Source organism: Rhinolophus ferrumequinum, chromosome 9, assembly GCF_004115265.2.
Source record: "Rhinolophus ferrumequinum isolate MPI-CBG mRhiFer1 chromosome 9, mRhiFer1_v1.p, whole genome shotgun sequence".
Taxonomy (NCBI): Eukaryota; Metazoa; Chordata; class Mammalia; order Chiroptera; family Rhinolophidae; genus Rhinolophus; species Rhinolophus ferrumequinum.
The window spans coordinates 7190870-7213760 of NC_046292.1; the positions used below are offsets into that span (position 1 = coordinate 7190870).

Sequence of the window (22891 nt, forward strand, 5' to 3'; positions counted from 1 at the left end):
GGCTGAGGCAGTTGGTTGCCAGTCGGTCGGCCGCTCACAGCAGCTCACGGCAGCTCTCGCCAGCTGCCGGCCGCTCACGATGGCTGCCAGCCACTCATGCTGGCTGCTGGCCGCTCACAGCAGCACACAGTAGCCCGCGGCTACTCAGTAGCCCGCGGCAGCACTCAGCAGCCCACTGCAGCTCACACCGACCTCTGGCTGCTCACGGCAGCCCAGCTCCAGGGAGAGCCGTTGTTCACAATCTTAGCTGTAGAGGGCGCAGCTCCCTGGCCCATGTGGGAATCGAACCGACGACCTCAGCGTTGGGAGCATGGCACTCCAACCACCTGAGCCACCAGGCCGGCCCAACTGTTATATTTATAATCATGCAAGGCCCTATTCTCACCCCCAACACGTGGACCCTGGTAAGAACCCCAGTCTGGCCCATACCAGGCAGAGCTGCTGGCCAAAGCAGAAGCACTGATAGACCCCTGGCCCTATCAGCCTCAGCCCCGACCCTTCCCACACACCAGGCACATACGGGGTGGGAGGGGACAACCGCAGTCCAGCAGATGAAAGACAGAGGTGGCGGCTGCCCACCTCTCCTGGGCCTTCGGAGTTGAGCGTGACTCAGTGCTGATCTTAAGGAGTGTATCTTTCAGCATGGACACTCCAAGTCACCTGCCTGGGAAGAAGCAGGGAAAAAAAATCCCACGACCATGCCCTCCCTTGGAAAAAAAAAAAATTCTAGGAAACAAAATACAACGACATCTTTTTATTTTGTTTTTTTCGGTAATTATACTAAAGATGAAAAACTCATAATAAACATCTCCCAGTCCCCACCTGCTAACAGTAATTATAATAGACTCAACAATAAATGGTAAAGCAGGGCAGAGCTGCATCTCGGGGAATTCTCTAGGGCATGTGGATTAGCTCGGAAAGCCTGAATGATTAAAATACACTAATTAAAATTTTGTGTTCCTTGGTAACTCGTCTGCCTGGGCCCCTGGTGTTGGCAAAATGGGAATTAACGTGACAAAAGCAACACAGAGGGTTTTTGTTTTAAATAAAGAAAAAAGAGAGAGAGAGAGAGAGAAAGAGAGAGAGAGAGAGAGGAAGATCTATATAAACAAGTTAAACACCAGGAGAAAAGATGAGGTGGTTTTCTCTCTGTTTCTATCTGGAGCACCTAAATGTCTGGGACAGGAAAATGTAAGGGAGCGGGTCCAGGCCCTGGAGGGGAGTCCCTTTGCCTGTCCTGGGGTCCTATAAGGGGCACAGGAGTATGTGTCCCGGGGTCACTGTATAAAAATAACTACTGGAGAGAAGAGGAAAGGAGAGAGAGAAGTGTGGGCAGCAGGCGCCCACCCAATCAGCTTTCCAGTAACATTCCTCTAGGGCAGGCCACATACCCCCAACTCCCCACCCCACGGCCAACGGGACCCTGGGAGGAGGCAAGGGAGCTTCTACCCCACTGCAGTTGCACAAAAGAAATTGAACACTTTTGAGTTGCCCTTAGCAACCTAATTGCATCAGTACATTGCACACAGGAGCCAAAGTAACTGAATTTTGATGAAAAGACGGCGGTAATTTACGGCATCACAAAATTAGTTGTCATGGCGACGGGTTAATTACATCTCAAATTAACAATGCAAGTGTGGTGAAATTAAATATAAATCATATTTTCTGCATAAATTATAGGGGTTGATTAGACCGGGGCTCTGGGAGAGGGAAAGGTTGAGCCGCCACGGGCCCCAAGCTGCATTCTGAGCTGACGAGAGAGGCGCCTGCAAACACGGGCGCGGATGGGGAGCTCTTGGAGGGGACAGGGGACCCGCGGAGTCAGGCGCCAGGGCTGCCTCCCTCTGCTCCCGCTGCTACTCGCAGACTCAGCTGGCTCCACACAGCACCAGGGCTGTCCCCAAAGTTTGCTTCGGCTTGGATCAAACTTTGGCTGGGGTGGGGGGAGGGGTGAGCAGGCAAGAAGGAAGGACGCTAGTGCCTCTTAGCTGAGCGCCACAGACCTAAGTTCTGCCTTCACCATTCCCAAATGACGTCCCCTGTTTCTGTGCCCTGAGCCGTCAGACGACCCGTCACAGATGGCGGGCTTAACCTCACTCTCTTCAGTTAAACGGGGTCAAATGGTTTCTGAGTCACAGGCATCTGCGTAGCAGAGGACAGGACCTGTGCCACCTGAAAGGCTAACAGCACATGGACAGGGCTGTACCAACTGGGCAGCGTGCGCTGCAGGTGCCCGGGACATCCAGAAGCAGCAGCTTCTGACCACGGGCCGTGGCAGGTACATCTGGCTAAAGAACATACTCTTCCAGCCAGCTCTGGTCAGGCAACTATACTATTGATGTCACTCCATCCTACCCAGGGGCAGGGCCTTCCTTGAAAGAAGGAAGAACTGCAGAGAGTTCAAGGCAGAAGAGACCCCAAAGACCACTGTGTCCATCTCTCCGGGGGGGTTCTGCCGAGCAATCCACCGCCCAAGTCATGGCAATACTGAAGGAGACGGCGCTGGGAAATAGATGGGGCCCCACGTGCCCACGGCCGGGTCCCACCCACCTGTCGCTGATGGGCAGCACGGGCAGCTTTCCTACGCCACTGAGCACTCCTGGACCACGGTCAGCTCTGTCTCTGGGAACCCCCAGCCTAGGCAGCTTCCCCAGAAGGCCTGAGTAACAGGTGCTTTAGAATCGTGCCTCTCTCGTCCTGCTCCGGGCCCTGTTCTTGGGTTCCGGAAAACACAATATTAGGACCGTGCTCACAGATGAAAGCCCCATTTGCTCCCTGGACAAAGGTATCAGGAGGTGATGAATCCAAACTTTAGTGAGCAGCGAATCACCAGGAAAGCTCATTAGACTTAAAGAGCCCTCAGGCCCCTGATCCAGAAATTCTGGTTCTGGACCCAGAACCTGTGTTTTGAACCCACCCCATCAGGGAATCTGACACAGGCAGTCCCAGGCCCACTTTTAGGGATCACCAGCAGTACTGATAATAATCCCATTTTGCAGATTTGGAAACTGTTAAATTACACCTCAAATTGACAATGCAAGTGCGTCCCATGCAATGCCCCTCTCTCAAGGCTGTGTCAGGCACCGTGCCAGGCCATGTGGGAAATACAGGGACCTATGAACCACAAGCTTGTCCTAGAGGAGGACACGGTCTAGTGGGGACACAAATAGCCACAGCCCAATGTGTCCAGTCCCGCACAAAGGGACAGGAACATGGAACCAGAAGCAGTGGTGGTGACAAAGGGAAGGCGGGACCAACATGCGCTGAGCCAGCGGGCTTATGGTAGGAGGCCATCCCTCGGGCTTCCTGGGTCGGGCTGAGGGCCCAGTGGGGCTGTGTCACACCTCACCTGGCCTGGGTGGGAGGAATTTCCTGAAAGGCTTCTGCAGAGAGATGGGGCAAAGGAAGGAAGAGAAGGCCCGTGGCGGTCCCCCTGACCACGGATGTGTATGTGCAGCTCATGAATATTTCAGTGGCCATTTATTTATCCCTGCACCATCCAGCTGCTGGGGCCACAGACCCAAGGTGGATAAATATAGCCACTGGGCGATCAATGAGGCATCCGCCCCCCCCAGCCACATCCATTAGGCCCCTCGTTCCCACAACCTGCTGGCTGGGCACCTTGTCCTGCTCAATTGGTTTCCGGTTTTCATTAGCGGTGGAGGCACAGTCCCGCTCCAAGCCTGGGCGTCCCCCTCACCCTTTTGGGCCCTCCCCCTCAGGCTGGGCATGGAGCCCGAGGCTGCCGTTGGCCTGGAGGGGCCTTTCAGAGAGCCCAGCTCACCAGGGCAGTGAAGCAGGGAGGTGCAGAGCTCAGCGGCCAGGTCTCACTTCCCTGGCTGGCCCCTGTGCAACGCAAGGGTGGTGGGGTTTCCCTAGGACTCTGCCACCCACACCAGGGCCAGCCACACCAAGTGCAATCTAGTTACACAAAGCTGGGGCTCTCGTCTGCGTGCCGTGAAATTTCTGGAGGGCCCTCCACTTCCCACACTTGGACACAGGGTACCTGATGAGGAGTTCTGTGGCTGCAGGGTCGGGGTTACTTGGGCTGCCACAAGGGGACTCCTGGCTCCGGGAGCCCCTACCACTCCCCTGAGCTGGAAGCTGCACACAGGCCACTGGGCTCGGGTCCTCCAAGGGCTGACCTGGCTCCAACTTCCCATCCAAAGGAACAAGAGGGGGCTGCCATGCTCTCTGGGGGCCTCAGATCAGAGCAGGTGCTGGCCAGCTCCCAGCCCCTGCTCTTCATGCCAGGCTGAGGATGTCTCGAGCAGGCTGGGGTCAGCCCCTGTGGGCACTGTGCCTCTAGGGGCAGTCTCAGCCCTGGCAGGGAGCCAGGCCCCCTCTTGGTCATTCAATAAATAGTTACTAAACCCCAGGTGGTACCAGCCATTGTCTCGGGGGTACAATCGTGAACAAGACAGACCCAAATCCCTGCCTTCGTGGGCCTTGGTAGGGGTGAGGGGTGGGGAGGGGCAATAATGAAGTAAACAAACAAAGAATGTGTTCTAGAGGACAACAAAGCAAGGAACATGACAGTGACAAAGGAGAGAGGTGGGGCTACTTTAGCTACCTCTGAGGAGGCGACATTTGAACCAGAGACCTGAACGATAAAAAGGAACATGGCAACCTGGGCCTTCTGGCTAAGGAAGGGGGAGGAAGTCTGGGTCCCAAGGAGCTGATACAGCAGAAAATGACAGAAGGAGCACCCCACCCACCCCCTCCTTTGGTGCCAAGTGTCCAAAGGCTCAGGCCAGTGGCTGGCATGACAGGTGCCCCTAGGCAGGCTTGTAGAGCATCAACATGGCCTAGGGAAGGGTGGGAGGGGAAGAGCGGAGAGGGGGAAGGACAATGGCTGGCAGACGACCAGGGGTATGAGGCCACCTGCCTGGTGGCTGTGGACATAGGCCCCTCCCCTACAGCTACCACCAGAACAGAAGGGAGCCATCAGGCATGTGTAGGCTGCAAGGCCACAGGGTGACCAAGGGCCAGGGCTGTCTCTAGCCCCTTGGCTATACCCTGAGCCAGCTCAGAGACAGAGGGCCTTGACCCTACCGTCCATTCACAGGGAAGATACAAAGGGTGGGGTGGGCGGTGGGAGGAAAAGATGGGAATAAATCCCAGAGGGAGAGGGAGAGGGAGGCAGGTCTGTGCCTTTAAAAGAATTTTCATTTAAAGGCTCTTCTCTCTTCCACCATTTCAGTGATCTATATGCAAATATGCTAATGCATGCAAATTAAGACACCACTTTTAGTCCCAATTTAATAGAAAGCATTAAAATACCATTTTTTTTTCCAAAAAACTCCATATGCATGAAGGAAGCGTGTTTTTTTTTTTTTTTTTTTTTTTTTTTTTTACTTTTCACTAAAGTCACATTCCAGCAGCAATTTTATGCTGTCAAAATGTTCTCAACAAGAGGAGATTTGACTGGCTTCTCTGCGAGCCAGTCACAGGAAGCTTGGGCTCTGCTTCTTGTTGAGTTTTTCTTTTCTTTTTCTCTCTTTCTCTCTTTCTTTCTTTCTTTCAATTTGGGGACGTGGGAAAAAAGAAAGAAAGAAAAAAACAAGACACCCAAGAGTCTTGCAGGGTAGCTTCTATTTTCAGGCCAGGGTCCAATCAATCCCCTGTGTACAAAGTGTGTTATTAAATCTACAGCCACCAAAGACGCGCACATGTTATGTGGCTTGTGGGTCAGTCCTGCCTTCTGGTACGGGTGCAGATAAAGCTGCGGGTGCCACTGTGTGTGTGCCACTTGGCGATGGGGACATCCTCCCAGGGACCCTGAACCACCGGCCTTTGCACACCACATATGTCTCAGGAGGGCAGTGCCCTTGGTGAGGATGGAGGTGGGCACAAGAGCGGGGGAAGGGCCTGAGGGGTGTGACATGTGGGGTGGCACCTCTTGCAGCCCCAGCTGCACTTCAAGGGCTATTTTCACTTCATTCGCTGCTCTGTAATTAAACCCGGGTACTCCCACTTGGGCTAACAGACCTTTTCCAGACACCGTCCTCCCCCCTGCCTGCCCCCCACCTAGGCCCATTCCCTCTTCTCCCAGCTTTGCTCTCCACTCAAATTCCCACAGACCCTTTAGGAGACTTCAAATCTTTGACCTGAAAGGCCTTTTTCAAAACAATGGGCTGCCAACCTCTGAACAGCCGCTGTAGCTCGCCTCCCTGTTTCTGTTTCTCTGGGCCCCCTCTTTGGGGGTCCAGTTCCTGATTAGACCCCGGTGACTCCATCCAACTCCTCCTCTGGAACCGGCTTCTCCTTCCAACTGAAGCTGATCAGGGCCTGACCTCTGGGAAGCTGCAAGGTGCTCTGATCCCAGAAAGTTCCTCCCAAAAGGGTGACACTCAGCCAACAGGAGAAAGGGCCAAAAGGGACCCTGCCACACGGGTGGTGCTGTTCGTGGGCAAGGTCTCACTCAGTTCTGTGTCACAGGGTCCTCTTACACTCAGGGTGAACACTGAGTACCATCACCTCCCCACAGGCCGGGGGCCCACCCAGGAGCTTGGCACGCATTGGTTCCTTTACTCCTCTGACAGACCCTCTTGTATAAGAGTTACCAATTCCAAGTTACAAATATGGAAAAGCAAGGCTCAGAGAGAGGTGAGGCCACTTGCCCAAGTCTCACAGAAACTATTGCCAAGCGGCAAAGTGAGGCCTGTGTGTCTCCCACACACCCAGAACCAGCTAGAAGGCAAGGGGCCACACTTCCCACCCCAGCTTGGCCCCATCCAGTTAGGAAGCCCATCTGCCCCACGTGGGGCTTCAGGTCCCCATCCGTATAATGGGAGCAGGAGGTCGCAGTCATCTAGGGCTCCTTCTGGCTCCATCTGCTCACAACAGTGTAACAGATGGAAGAGGAACAAGGGTGGGGCTGGGGGGGGTGTCCCCAAGGTGGGGGAGTGAGGTAGCCTGGCTCCCCAGGGCCACCTCACACCCTGGGAGAGGCCCTGAAGGCCAGGATATCAAGCAGAGGAGAGAAGGGTCTAGAAGTAGGAGGTGGAGGAAGAGAAATTGAAAATCGGGCGTAGGAGGTGCGTGATGAAGTCAGAGAAATACTTAGACTGGGCTTTAAAGGATAAAGAGGGCAGAAGTCCCATTCCAGGGAACTGTCCGAGAGAAAAAGGGCAAAGAGAAGACCCACTGGCAGTGGTCCTGAGCCTGGGTGAGGGTGGAGGGTGGGGACGTGTAGCAGAATGGGGGTACACAAGTGCCCACTCTAGACTGGGGCCCAGAGCTTGGGTGTGGGGTGCAGGGAGGGGCTCCACACACACATTTCTCCAGTGAAAATGAAAAGGCAGGGCCGGAGACCAGTGCTGAGCGGGCGTGACGGCCCGGCTAGCAGAGCCCATGGTGGAGAAAAGAGAATAGATGTTTACGGGAAATACATACGTTGGTGCCAAACCCCTGGTTTTATTGTCAGGGAAAAAAACAAACCCAACCACCGAAACTCATCGTCAACTGAGAATCCACATGGAGGCAAACGATTTCCCCATCAAACCAGTTTTATTGGATATAAATATCTAATTATTCGTGCCAGGCCCTGGAATGCCAGACATTTTGCAGCTTTTATAACATGTGTAGGAGTCTTTACAAACGACATATATTAACAAACCTGATAAAAATATTTGTTATATATTAATAAACCTGATTTGAATTTTATCTGAATTATTTTTTGCTTAGTGGGCAGTTTTGTTGTTGTTGTTGTTGTTGTTTTATGAACCCAGAAAAGAGCCAGAATGTTTTGGGGCGACTCACACCCTCATTCTGTGGGGACATTTTCTGAGAGCTAATGTGCCTGACCCAGCAAGTTCCAAGGAAGGGGACCCCGCACCACTGCGCAGTGACACACGTGCCCCCGCCCTACCCCACTGCCACTTGGCGGTTCTGAAACACACACTAGCTCACAGCACTTCACAACCACAGGACCCACAGCTGCAAGTCAATACCTCACACATGACACAAATATCATGCCCCAAACAGACAAACAAAAGTATTGACTTTTCAAACAGAAAGCACACAATTATGCTCATAGCTAGCCCTGTGTCAGCTTTCCACAAACCATGGAAGACGACAAAGAGCTGGGCAGAGGGGGCAGGAAGGCGGGAGGGGCAGAGGGAGAGAGGGGAAGTGTCTTGTGGGGAATAATGTGGATCAGCCTGTCATCTGGAGACCCATCTTCATCTAGAATTAATGCACTAAAGTTCTTTTGTTTTTCCTCTAAATGGTTTTAAAGAGACAGTGAATTCTCGGCCCGGACACCGGGGCTCAGTGTGCAGCTAGTCCAGGCTCCAGAAAGTGAACAGGCAGCCGATTCCAGCCAGGCCTGAGTCCGTTATCTTCCCCATCTCTGCCCCTGCCCCAACCTCCTGCCGCTGTGTTTTCTCCGAACTTATCGCGATGGAAAGAAAGTTTAAAATCCCGGGCTTTCAGGGCTCCCCACAAAAAGGCTGAGCTATACAGAACTGAAGGACGTGAAAGCCCTTGACTGGGCAAGACGAGGGGTGAGAGAGGAAGGGGGGTGAGTGGCGATGGACTGAAGACTCCTGAGCAAGGAGCCTGGGTCGCACCTGGGGGCAGGGGGCTGGCAGCAGCCCCCTGTAGGTAGGGCCAAGAGAGTATGCAGCGTGTACTGCAAAGGCCCCATTTTCCTCAAACAGAAGACCCCAAACCCCTGAAGCTGAGGCTAGAGGGGCAGAGGCTGGGTGAAAGGAGGAGTCTGGGCATGAACCAGAGAGCCCCAGGAGACCCTGGGGGAAATCAGGGTCAGGGGCAAGTTGTCCCTTGAGGTACAAGGGCTGAAGGAACCTTTCAAGTTCGAGTGATATTTAGGGAGACTCTAGCCAGAAGCTGGTCGTCCCATGGATAGTGAGAAGGAAACACCCACAGCCCGAAATGCCGGCACTCAGGCCTACGGACTCACAGGGAGCAAGAACTCGAGATTAAGGAGAGCCCTGGGCCTCTGCTGAGAACCTTCTGAGAATGCCCACACATCCTCCCCTTAGAGACCTGTGCTCAGAGGGGTGGGCTGGGGGCCGGGGGGTGGGGGGGCCGAGAACAAACAGCAGCAACAGGAACAGAGTTGAGCCATTTCAATTATTCATATGCCAGATGGATTCTTTTCCTGCCTTTTTTTTTCTATAAAAATAAGGAGGGAGGGAGTACTTCTTACAATAGTCTCGAAAATGGGGGGAGGTAGGGGAAAGGGGAGAAAAAATTAGAACTCTAGCCCCCCATTTGTACCCATCCCATGCCCTGGAGACCCTGATTTCCTGATAGGAGGACGGAAGGGACGAAATGACCTCTGTCAGGCAGGGATCAGGGGTGCCATTTAGGTTCTCCATGAGCAGAGAGCAAGAAGCAAGGAAAATTGTTGAAGAAAGGGAGGGAGAGAGAGAGAGAGAGAGAGAGAGAAGCACAGAGCTTGGGATGGAGGGGGAGGCAGGCAGAAGAGGGTTCCGACCTTCTGTGAAGGATATAAAAAATCCAGCCGCCTCAGGGGACACCCAACTATCTAGCATATTGCTGTTAAAATGTCTGCAAAATTTAATACACTTGGCATGCCATCTAATCAGTCCTTGGAAACTCGGGCACTCTCTCCCTCCGAGAGTCAAACCGCCTCAGACCTTACCCCTATGGTATTCCCACCTCCCTCCCTGTCCCCTGATTTTACATAAAGTTGTTCTCCCCTCATAAAAACAGCTTCCTTGGCTTTTAGGATACATTTCATTCTGAAGTTCGTCCAAGGTCAGCATCTGAAAGGTTTTCGAGGAAGCAGGTAATACCCAGGGGGTGGGGTCCTGGGGCCAGGCCTTTGGTACCCAGACTTCTTGGGGAGGGTGATTAGCAGGAGAGAGAAAGGACACCAGGACAGGCAGGTACTGGCAAGGAACATGGTCCCAGATGGGCAGGCAAAGGCTGCTCCATCCGGGGAGGCCAATGAGAGCCATTCATCCTGACAGCTCTTATTTAAGTAGCTGCCCAGCACACAGAGAGCGGTGTCCCTGTGTCCTCACCAGGACGCAGACACACACCAGTGTACACGTGGACACATGCCCAACCATGTGCTCCATCAATCCATCCGCGAACCCCACAAGATTCCACGGCTATTTCAAGAAGTTTCCAGATTGGCCCAAGGAATGGCCACCTGACCTTCCACCCCAAGTACAGCAATCAGAGCCCAGCATGACCTGGATATTTTGGCAGGTTATCATATGCTGTGGCCTGGCAGAGATCTCGGAGAGCTCCTGAATGGGACCGGGAGGATCAATCCCCAAAAACCTTTACCCTCTGCCCCAGGGAAACAGAGTTCTTACCAAATCCTCTTTGTCCTTTCTTCCTTTCTTTCTTTCTTTCTTTCTTTCTTTCTTTCTTTCTTTCTTTCTTTCTTTCTTTCTTCCTTCCTTCCTTCCTTCCTTCCTTCCTTCCTTCCTTCCTTCCTTCCTTCCTTCCTTCTCTCCCTCCCTCCCCTCTCCGCTCCCTCTCTCCCTCCCTCACTCCCTCCCTCTCTCCCTCTCACTCTCTCTCTCTCTTTTTATTTCCTCACCTCTGACTGACCTAAAGTCTCAGGTGGCCTTAAGTAGGCCTCGAGGACCCTAAGAGGCTCAGGGAACCCCAGAAAGCCCGTGGCATGCTAAGACACAGCACTTCTTTATAAGATGGGGTAAGGCACGACAGGCCAAGAATTGGGAGACCCCAGAGTCCCTTCCATCTGTAGGAGAAAGCTGCAGCAGCCGGGGACACAGGGCATAGGTGTCCCCCTATTTAACTTCCCTGCCCCTCACCACGCAGTGGGAACAGAGGCAAACAGGAGAAGGGTCTCAAAGAGGTGTGGGCGGGGCCGCTTCCTGTGTGGGTGACCCCCATGGTCACACAGGACTCCATGCTCAGAAGAGCTCATGCTTCTTCTGAGCATGTCCTGCTGTGCCCGTCATGAAATTCTTTAAAATTTTAGGACAAGGGGCCCCGCAAATGATGTAGCAAGTCCTGGGTATGGGTTTTGAAAGATCAGGGGACCTGGGTTCAAATCCCAAGGCTCTGCACCCTATAAGCCAGTGACATCAGAAAAGCCCCTCATTGTCTCAGGCAGCAGGGAGCCTCATCTATACAGTGAAGTGATCACACCTGCTCTCAGGGTGGTCAGGAGAACTGGGAGGAGTAAAGCAGGGAAGAGCTTTGGGATCACGAGGACAGGTACCTATTCAAATACAGATGTATTGACCAAGAGAGGAGCGCAAGACCTGTTCGCGTTGGTGGTGGCTTCCTACCAACCCAGGGATGACCTGCTCCACTGTGGCCAGAGGTCTGCTCAAAAGTAGTGCAGTAGGGAAGCCTCTGGCGTGCCCAGCCCGCTGGCCCCATTCATAGGTGAAGACATGAGGACAGAATCAACAAATGACCTGCCTTTTGTCACAGAGCTGCCTCCGGGAGGGGTGAGGCTTAGGACATACTGTTCCTGCCATGCAGGCTCTGCCTGGGCCACAGGACATTTGAGATGGGAACAGTGAGAGGGAAGAGTAGGAGGCAGGATTTGGAAAAGGGAAGGAAGGAAAGGCCTCGTTACACTACACACACACACACACACACACACACACACACACACACACACACACACACATACACACACGGCAAAATGAAGGCTGAGAACTTGGTCAAAACGAAAAATCCTACCCTGTTCCATCGAAACTTATTTTAGGGAAGGAGGTAATTGTCCAAGACCCTAATTGCCAAATAAAAAGCCGACCACACACTAAACAGCTCCTAGTCTTTAATTAGACCCCAAGAAAAAATGATGGCAAAAAGAAAATTAAAGTAGAGGAAGAAGGCTCCCTGAGGAGGGAAGATGCATGGGGTCCCCTTCCCTTCCGCAAGTCCAGGGGCTTCAGATGAAGGTGACCCCTCCCCGTGCAGACACCGGGAGTGCCCAGTGATGGGCTGGCACTGCCCATTGTGGGCATGGAGCCAAAATAGCACTTCAAAGCCCATCTGAGGGCCAGCCTCAGTCCTGGGGCCTTCCTGGGGGCCTTCCTACATCCCGGCCTATGGACGCTGGCCTTCGGGAAGGTCAGCTATTTCTACCAGCTCTGGAGGTGAGGGAGCAAGGAAAGGAGAGAGCTTTCGGTCTGGAGTAACCTCTGACCCACTGAAAGATCTGCCCATCAAGCGGAATGGCCCAGCTCCCACTGACCAATCTACCCACAAGCACTTTTCTCACTGTGACCCCAGGCCCTTCTCCTGGGCCCGTGTGGAGTTGGGTGGCTCTGAGGTTGTGTGAGCAAAAGAGATGCCCCCAAGGCTCCTCCTTGATGGCCTTTCCTAACTAGGAGTGGACACGCAGAAATCCTCAGGGTGACAATGGCATGCGAGGACGCCACCCAGTCGGCTGTGTCATTCCACCCAGGCAAGGGAAGTACCCACAGACCCCTGACTCCAGGAGCCCCTGCCCAGCCTCTGGCCCTTGGAGAATACGGGGGACCTTTGACATTGACTAAGGGTGGGTCTAGGAAGAAAAGGGGACCCTGTCCTTGGGAAGGTGGGGCTGTGCAAGGGAAGGTGCTCGTATTCTCACCTCTCATATAAACAGACACAACCCTGCAGGCCAACCAAATCTCATGGCCGGGGGATCTTGCTAAGTGCCAAGCCCAGCAGGTACCGGACCGTGGCAGAAGCAACGGGCTTCATCGACGGCATACAATGGCCAGGTCCCAACAGCAGAAGAGAGGCGTCCACACAGACGTCTGGGGAAGAGCCCAGGGACAGAACACAACCAGCCTGGGTCAAGCGAGTGAGCAGGAGCTGCCATCCTGGGCCCCGCCTCTGCAGACTGGGTGGGTGTGAGGTGGGCTTACAACTAAAGCCAGCCCACTACGAGTGGGCACATCCAAGGGAGGGAAAGAAAGGCCTTGCCTCACTGCAGCTGGCCGCAAAGGCAGCCGGGACAGCCACGCTGAAGACCCCTATCCTTCCCCTGCCTGACAGGTCACCGCAGCCACCTGGAACCAGAGTTGTCACACCCACACCTGGCTTTCCTTCTAGAACGAATGAGCACTTGCGGAGTGGGGTGCACCATGCTTCCATTTCAAAGGCTCACCTCTGCACTCCACAACCCTCTTCTTCCAAGCCTAGGAGAGGAGGACATGCTCCAGAAACCCAATCGACTGGGCTGGCCCGCCGTATCTGCTGCTGCAACGACTCCGCGGCGGAGATGCAGGCCGAGCCCCGCTGCACACACAGTGTTCTTTACCCATGTCCCCATTTTGCAGACAGGACATTAAGCGGCCACGGGCTAGATGCAGGCCTAACAGCTACAAGGGCAGCAGCTTCCCCTCACTAAGCACCGACGGGCCCCAGGCCCTGTCGCAGGCACGTTACAGACCACATCCCTGCAAAGAAGGCACGGTTTGTGCCCCTTGCACAAAGGAGGACACTGAGGTTAAGCATGGAGAAGTGACAGCCACACATCTACAAAACGGCCGGCCCGGCTGCAACTGGTTGGCCTGGTTCCAAAGTCTGTCGCTCTCCATCGGGCCTGTCTCCCAATGAGTTCTGTCTGACCACTAGTTCTAGGCAGGGGCAGGCCTGGCTGGCCCCTTCCCCTGGTTGCTCCCGTACTGGGTTCTCTGGTCGCTGACCTAATGCCTGTGCCTTGTGCACACAAAGTGTAATGTGGCTGAGAAGCATGACTCTATTCCCAGCCATGCACCATGCCTTGCCAGGCTGGCCAAGACCTGCAGCGCCAGAGCAAGCTGGAAGAGCTTCCCTGGGGGGGGGAAGCAGGCATGAATCTGACCTGCGAGGGGGGGGCCCACCATGAGCACATCGGTCAGGTGGGGCCTCCTTGCTGGCTCCCGTCCTGCCTGCTTTGCTCTGTGAGAGCGCCTCAGGCTTCCTTCCATCAGGATGAGAAGTGGAATTCCTTTGGATGGCAGTTGTTTCCCAGCATCCTTCCCAGCTTGGGAACGGCTTAGGAGACAGTCTAGGCCCCTGGCAGAGGCCGCAGGAGTCCTGCTAATTCATTAGCTCTCCGTCTTCCCTAAGTGCTCACCAGACACAATCCGATGGTCCCAGCGACGTGCCCTCTACCCCCACCCTCCCCTTGGAACTGCACAGAAGCTTCACCTTACGCTCCTCCATCTTTCCCTTCTGTATCGCAAAACCCCAAAGGAGCCCTTTGCCCCCTCAGCCAGGCCTGGGCCCAGGCAGCCCCACACAGACAAGCAGGACAAGATCCCCGGACCAGGTTTACGGCGGGGAGAGTTCCAAGTGGGGCCAAAGTTTAGAAAGGGCTCCACCTTCTCTTTTTGCCTTCAGACAATTCATCTAGGGGACTGGGATTGGGGGAACCCAGGCCAAGTCTGCCCCCATTTCTTGGAAGTTTTAAGAGATGACCCTACATCCAAGAAACACCAACTTATAACCCCAAACACCCAAGGCCTGCCTGGTGCCCCCACCCCAGGAGGGCACCACATAGAAGCTGTTCTAACTAGAAGCAGAAGCTTTCTAGGGCCTCTGCAGCCCCATGGACTCCCCCATGGCTCTCTGCTGTCACCTCCGGGTCCTAGGTGGGATGCATGGCAGTGCCCTCCAGGTGGCCAGCCTGTACAAGCACACTCACCTAAGGAGGGGCATCACGTAATAGAGTGGCCCGGTCCCAAGGGCCAGGAGCTCGGGTCCAGCAAGGCTGGAGCCACAGCTGAGAAACCCCAGGAGGTCCGAGGCCCAGGAGCCAGGGACGGCCGCAGCCACACGGGTCCTGTTTTGAGGGAGGCTGCACGGTGCCCCGGTGCCAGCACCTGTGTGATGTACCTGTTTCACTTTCCTGGGCATCCATTTTCCCTCTTAAAAATGAGCCTGAGCTGGACGGTCGCTGGGAGCTGCTTGCGGCTCGTGGAGTGAACAGCTGAAGGCTTGCTTATCGTTGGTCCTCAGTAAATATTACCTGGGAGCACGACTGCTGTTTTTCTCATTTTCACGAGCATCACTCTCTTCGGTTCCAAATAGTCTATGAGCCTCCTTTCAGACAAAACTACAAAGTCATAGGGATGACTGGAGTGCTTATAAGCCTAAAAAAAAAAGCCACATTTCCTAAATTCTTTATGCCCAGAGTCAAAAGTAGTGAGGTGAGGGTGATGAAGATTTGCTTAGAAGCTATGAAGTATCTGGCCAGGTTTTGTGAGCCCCAGTGACCCCGAGCTGCCCACATGTGATCCAAAAGGCACTGACTTCAGACTAGCCTGGAGACTGAGGACGCGCGACTGGCTCTTCCGGGCCCACTTTGGGGGGATGGTCTTGGGGGTGAAGCGTATTTATCTAGGGCAGCAAGGGTTAACGCCGGGGCTGGGAGAGGCCAGGCAGCACGGAGCACTCCCTGTTTATTAATAAGCTATTTATCACCAGCTTTGCTTTTAATGCCATTTGGGTTTAATGTCGTTAATGAAATATAAATACCCACGCTAACGATGTCGGTCGGAGGCAACACGGGCAGCAGACGGCTCGCGAAACAGGGCCAAACCGCCGGGCACGCTGGGGACGAGGCTGAGAGCTGGGGAAGTGGAAGAGGTTCCCACCAGCTCGGCACCCCCAGCCCCCTTCTGCTCCACCACCAGACGCCCCAGCTGGGCTGGCTGTGCCGGGAAAGGCGGGGAGGAGGGCAGCCTGGGGCTGGGGAAGAGGAGGCCTCCCAGGGCACAGGATGCTGTTAACTCCTAGAGCACAGAGCGGGAGTGAGAGTTCCCACCTCGGGGGCAGTGCCCGCCTGGCATCAGGCCCCTTGGCTGCAGGAGGCTGGACTAGCACCAACTGGCCGCAGGCCCCTCTCGCTGCCCTGAGCTCCTGACCACTAGGAATGGAGCTGGGGTGAGGGCTCATGAGAGGGAGCAGTAAGGACCCCATCAAATTTTCCAATAAAGACCATCCTCCTGGCCCCTGGAATGACATTTCAGGCAGCTCTGTCCCCCTGGATGGCACACCCTCCCTGAGAAGCTGGCCCGGGGCTACTCATAGGCCCTGTGCATAGGCTTGGAGAGATCGGTAGACAGGGGTTTCTGTTCAGTGCCCAGAGGACTTAGAGCATGAAGCAGGCTGTTATGCCTGACCTGCTACCTGAGCTGGCCTGCCCCTCCCACACAGTGGGTCATCCCTGCCGGCCTCTCCTGAGCTCAGAGCAGATGCCCTGATCGGATGACCACCTGATAGGTTATCCCAGGAACTTCAGGCCCTCCCCTAGACAACAGCCTCACCTGGGGGAAGTGGCCATGGGACTTGCTCCCCAGCCCAGGGGCCACAGACCCTTGGGAGGAAACGTGGACTCTACTCATCCAAGTGTCCCTTGGGCCCCACTATAGTAGGTTGGAGACTGGCGAGTGGCTGACCTTGGCTCCACTGTCCCCTCCCTGTACCATGCCAGTGGAGATCACCATGCCCCCAGTCCCACCTTGTTTGCCAAGTCCCCAGGCAGGTCCCTAAAGGTTCTGCCTCTTCCAGAGGGACCTCCAGGCTATTCTCGAGAGGGAACCTGCAGCCTCTGGCCCTCCTTGCTCAGGGCTGTCAGAAAATGCAACACAATCAGCGAAATATGAATTCAGATAAACTGAAAATACTTTTTTTAGTGTAAGTATGTTCAAATACTTCATGGAACATACTTCTAAAGAATTTTTGCAGTTTATCTGAAATTCAAATTTTATTGGGTGTCCTATATTTTTATTCGCTACATCTGGCAACCACATCCTGCACCTCAGCAGGTAACACCTGGCAGGTAGGGATGGTTTCTGGTGGGTGAGCAGGACTGTGAGTGGCAGTGAAGGAGAGCAGAGGTCCCTGCCCACCTCGGACGGAACAGCAGGCTCCTTTGAACAGGCTCTGGTTATAACTGTCCCCCTGCCTGTACTCTTCCCTCCCCGGTCACTTCTGCACTGTCCAACACCGTGGCTCACCTGTGGGGGTCCCCTCTCCCTGCACCCCCCAAAGTCACCTCCATGTCCCCAAGGAGTACAGGGCTCATTTGCTGGGGCTTGGTGGAGCTCAGCTCAGCGGCTAATCCCCTGGGTGGCTCCTGTCAGATTATTAATTAGCTAAAGCGGATCGGTCCTGGAACAACATGCGTTTGGACTTCAGATAAAGCAGGCCAGGGAAGCCGGGCGGGGGGCTGCTTAAAGTGACAAGACCCTGTTTCTGAACTGCTCCCCGAGGTGGGACCAGGGAAGCAGGCAGAGGCTGGGGCAGGGCGGTTTCCAACAGGCCCCTCAGCATTCCTCTTGCCTGTTTGAGAAGGGGCGGTGGGTGCAGACGGACCTAGATTTGGGCACAAATGGGACCTGTGAGAGGAGGCGTCGGCGGCAGTTGGGTCTTGCTTTTTCATAAAGAGCTTGTGCCTAATCAGATCATGTCACTCAGAACTCTTCAAAAAGCTTCTTATTTCACTCGGGGTGAAAGCCTGAGTTTTAACAATGGTTATGAGCCCAGCAGGATCTGGGGAGCCCCCCACCTGGACACCCTTGACCTCACACGGCCTTTCCCCCACTGGCTCCATGCCCCCATCCTTGCTGTCCTCCCACACAGCAGGGGCGCTCCTGCCTCTGGGAGCTCACACGTGCTGTTCCCCCGACGAGAATGCTCTTCTCCCAGATATTAATTAGGGTGGTTTGCTCCCTCACCTCCTTCTGTCCTTACTCAAATGTCACCATCTCAGTGATGCCTTCCCCGGACGCCACACCTAAAATTAACAAACAATCCACCCACCTCCCCCTGCCACACACACTCCCTCTGCCAGTCTCCAAACCTGCTTTAGTTTTCTCCTGGACATACGACGCCATCTAACATGTATGTTATGTCTTTATCTGATTTTTCATCAGCCTCCCTCCACTCCAAGGCAAACTGCACAAGGACAGACACTCTCACCTTGTTTGTTCACCACTACAGTCCCAGTTCCCAGAGTCTCCCAAGAATGCTTGACGAATGTATGAAAATGAAAAATGTATGACCAGAGGCCAGAGGTCAGGATTTGGACCACCACCTCTTCTGGCTCCCCGGCCTGCCCCAGTGGGCTCCCCGGGCACCTACCTCTTCCCCGCTGACCCTATCGGATCCCACCCTTCCCCAGTTCTGCCCCCACACTAGATGCTACCCCAGTCCTAGTATTTCCCCTAAGGTGCATTTCCAGGCTCTGGGTCTCCCGAGGGATGTCCTGGGGTGCCCAGCTCCATGCCACCCAGACCTCCCCTCCCAGCTGGGACTGCTGCTTTCTCTTCCCAGAAGCAGCATGAGGTGGGACGGAGGGAACACCGGGACTCCCAGCTGCTTTCCTGGCCCAGCTCAGCTACCAGCAAACTCCTGGGCTTGGACTGTTTTGACTTGAGTCAGTGAAGCTGAAATATTGAGTCACAACGGCCCTAAACTTCATTACCAGCTCTTAACATAGATTACTAAGGGAAAAAAGTTGCTTTTAATTGCTTTTCCCCGATTAGCATTTCTGGAGAAGAAACCAGTGATTAATTACACCTTCCCTCCTCTCACCCACCCTGGCCACAGGGGTTCTCCACCCCGCAGGCTACCAGAAGAAGGCTGTGTCAGAAAAGGCTCCTGCTCCTGAGGGGCCGAGAAACCAAAGTAGAGAGAAAACCTGGGTGGTGAGTGAAAGGTGAGGAACATGCCCAGGGCTAATTTACTGGGGAACACGCAGAGAACGTTGTGGGCGGCCCAGGGGGGCGGCCATCCAAGGGTCTCCGGGAAGGTGGACTGCAAGGGTCCCCCCCCTGTAGCCTCATGCCTCAGGTGTGGCTTCCTCGGAGCCGAAGGACTTTCACCTGGACCAGGTAGACTACACCTGCGTAGATTCTAGAAAGTTGAGAGAAGACAGAAGAGGAGTAGCCTGAAGATCTGTAAGAGAAGCCTCATTCACAGCCGCTGGGACTCCTCTCGTGTGTGAAACCTGACATTGCTTCTCAGACGCCAGCAAGTTCTCCCTGTGGAGGTTCCAAGGTCATGGGGATGGAAGCAGGGCAGACGTGCCTCTCCCCTCGTCCACAAGACATTAACCCTCCCAGAGCCACGGGCCATTGTCCCCTTTGGGGCAACGGAGTCACCATATGAGGAGAGGCCCCTGGGTAGCTCCAGGCAGGGCAGGTGCTGCCAGCCCCTCCCAGCTCCTCTCCCTTTGGGTCTGTGCCTGGTGGAACCCAGGGGCTTCCCGACTATGCTAAGAAGGCAGAAGGCAACAGGGAGAACTGAAGGAGGCGGCTCAGGGCGGGGGTGTCGGCAACATCAAGCAGAATTCTCACAGATTAGAAACCAGGAGGTGTACTAACTTCCCAAGCCATCTCCCCATCACACTTCCGCCCAGCCCAAAGGGGCTGTGACCTTGGAGACTACTTACCCTCCCAAGCACGGTGTCACCCAGGGGTGGGGAGGACTTGGGCCCCCACACCCTCGGCCAGCACCTCCCTCTCCTGACCCCTCCCCTCCGCACTCCCACCGGGCAGTGTGCTCCGGAGGAGCCAGCCCCACATCAGATCAAAGCCCTGGAGAACGGAGTTAGAACTGTCCAGTCCAGTTATGAGTGAAGGCCGCGATCTAGTGCAGGCCATGCAGGCAGCAGGCAGAAGAGCCTCCCACGCATGCACAGACACACGCCTGCCCACCCAGACACACCTGCCCCCAGGGCTCAGCCCCGTGTTTTGATGCCAGCCAGCAGACACACCCAGAAAGACTGGCTGCCCCCTCCTTGGAGCCAAGCGGAGGCACCAGCTGCACGCTTGGGACGTCCCTGTCACCCCCCACAAGATGTCACCAGCCTGTTCCCTCCTGTCACACCCCCTGGGGTCAGGCCTCTAGAGCTTTCCTGGAGGGCTGAGCTGGCCCATATGGCTGGGAATATGCTGTCAGCATGGGCAAGTACTCACTGGGGCCCTTGCAACCGACTGTGACAGCTTCACACTTGCTGCAGCCGGGCCTCTGGCTTGCTGTTTGGGTTGTGCAGTGCCCATCCAGGGGGGTCGGGGATCACACACTGTTCTAGCATCACTGGGACTGTCTGCCCCATTTGGCCCAAGCAGATGATACCAGGATCCAGCAGAATGGAGCCTCATGTCAGAGGCCCTAGAAAAAGGGACCGTGGCCCAAGTCAAATCTGATGGGGCACCTATAGCAACTCACACCATGAATTGTGCAAAGACTTTCCACATGGAAAGACTGCTAGAATCCCTGCTCATGAGCTAAGGCTGGAGGTTGTATAGGACCCATGGAATCGAGGAGGTCTTAGACAAACCCATTGCTCAGTTCCGTATGTCCGGGCTCAAGGTACACAGAAGCTCGGCCCTGGGGACACAGATCACCTCTAAAGCCACAGAGAGAGGAACTATGTGAGTTTCAAGGCTTAACCTCAGGCCCCGCACAGAACCCGTGGGGCAAAGGCACAAAACAGGCTGCGCTGCAGAGTCTTAGAGCCAAAAGGACCGTGAGCGTGGAAGAAACAAACCCCTGCTGCAAACAGTGCCAGAGACAAGCAGACCTCTGGCCTTCCATCCACGTGGTGCTGACCACGAGGGGCCTTGGTCACTAAGAACGCCACTCAAATGAGCTTTCTTAGCAACCAGGATGGTGCTTCTCCCCCGATCCACAAGACGTTGGCCTCTGAAAGTCATGGGTCCTTCTTGGCACTGCTGGGGTCGGAGCATGAGAGAGAAGAGATGAAGGGCCACACGTCAGGGGGCCGGGAATGCTGGAGTCCCCCAGGGGGCCTTTCCTCCCCCCTGTCAGTCCATTAGCAAGTCCTGTTCACTCTCCCTCTGAACACAGGAGGACTCTGCCCCCTTCTCTCCATTTGCACCTTCTCTTCTCAGCCACAGCCCCTCACTCCAGTGTACCGGCCTCCCCTCTGGCGTTCTGTTCTTCCCCTGGCCATCCTCCAATCCAGTCTCCCCATGGCAGCCCCAGCCATCTTTTTAAAACAAAAATCAGATCATTTTACCTCCCTGTGGCGTAAAACCCTCCAGTGGCTTCTTGTCACCCTAAGCCCTACGTACCCCTCCTCCCCCCGCCATCATCCACCTCCCGGCCACGGGGACCTTTCTGCTCACCAAACGTACTGAGCTCGTCCCACCTCAGGACCTCTAGACTAGCTGCTCTCTCTTTGTGGCACGTTCTTCCGCCTGCCCTTCGGATGGCTGTCTGCTTCCTGTCCTTCGATCTCCGCTAACTGTCACCCCCTCAGAGGCCTCCACTGACTGCCCACTCCCCTCCCAGCACCTCATCCTATGTCCACTCTGCACTAATGGTTTCCTTGTCCTTTTGTGGGTTTGTTTATTGTCTGTTTGCCCAACCAGAACTCCAGGAGAGCCAGGGCTGTCTTGTCCACTCTGTCCCCAGGGACTGGCAGACCCCAGGCCCTCCGTTACTGAAGAATAAATATAACCAAATCCTCCACGGCACAGCCAGAAATGGGGAGAATCTGAGCTAGACAGGATCAGGCCTATGGACGAGGCCCAGGCACAGACTTGCCCCCTCGCCCACACTCTGGTGTCATGAAGCAGGACACCTCTGCGACCATGGGTTGCCCTTGCCACAGAGGGCCCCAGCCTGAGGCCAGACCCAGTGCCTGGAGAGGGCTGGGTGATCGAGGAAGGGCTCAGCCATGACAGTCCCTTTTGGAGCCCTCAGAGTTCCCAAGCTTCATTATGAAGCTGGCTAACGCCAGGATGCAGGAGTCCCATAGGATTCGTGGAGCCCAAACCCTATGGCAGGTGCAAATCCCAGCTGGCATGGCCCCTGGGAGTCAGCACTGAGTGGAAACTTCAGAAAGGGAAAAACTAATGGGCATATTTTGCCAAGGGAACGAAGAAAACAAAAAGCCTGCCACTGAGAACAGAACAGGTAAGCGTCCCCCCTCGACGGGGGTGACACAGGCACTTTGGCAACTTGCTCACGTGCAGGGCACAGCGGGGCTGGGGAGCCCCTCATCCAGACGCACGAAGACGCGTGGGCCTGCGCTCCCAGGCAGAGGCGAGCAAGAAGAACCCAGGAAGGCATGGAGACTGTAGGTGCTGGTGCCGAAACCTAGCGAGACGGCTATGCTGCCAGCTGTCTCCACAGCCGCACCGTCGTCAGAGATGTCGGCACAGTGTCAGCACGGACAGACCATCCTGGAGTGTGACCGCATTCTGGACACCAGGAAGAAGAGTCTTAGCCACATGGGTGCCCCACAACAACAAGAAAAGGCCACATTTACATCCGATTTGCAAATTCCTGGGCTGTGTCTAAGGCTTCTGCTAGTCTCTGAGGTGGCATGGCCTGAAATGAAGCTGGCCTACAGCTTTGGGGAACTCTCAAACCCCAGTGGGCACCAAGACATCCGTCTCTGCAACTGCTTTCTACCTGCAAGTTCAAAGTCCATGGCAGAGCCTGGCCATGAAGGGAGGGGCGGGACATGTCTGCTCGTGGTGCCCATGGAGAGGGAGACAACAGGAGCGTGACGCTGGGCCGCTGAGTCCTCTCTGGCACACACTGGAGGAACGGCCCCCAGCCCTGCACTCCAGCCACTCTCTAGGCCCTCCACCTCAACGCCTGCCCTAGCACCTTGTCCATCAACCCTACCAACACACAACCCCTCGAGGCTGGTTCCCTTGGGATCCTAAGAGAACACTGAACAATGGCCGATATGTGATAAGTCACCTGCCGCAGGTGAACCCTCTACCCCCAAAACCACGTTTGATACCTGATAGTACCATCCCCTTGGACTACTCATCTCTGGCATATGTGATCTGCCTTAGGTAAGGGGTGATTTCTGAACCTGGATCAAAAGACACCCGTGGCTTCTCCTCTAAGGCGGGTCCTACCTGGGCTGGAGGCCCACCTGAGAGAGCCCCAACAAGTACACGTGAGCTCAGAGCAGGAC

General features: G+C 55.1%; 1 protein-coding gene across 2 annotated transcripts in view; it reads right to left on the reverse strand.

Moving 5' to 3' along the window:
* Positions 1 to 22891, reverse strand: part of CASZ1 (castor zinc finger 1) — a 148716-nt gene that overhangs the window by 92424 nt on the left and 33401 nt on the right. The window lies entirely within an intron of this gene.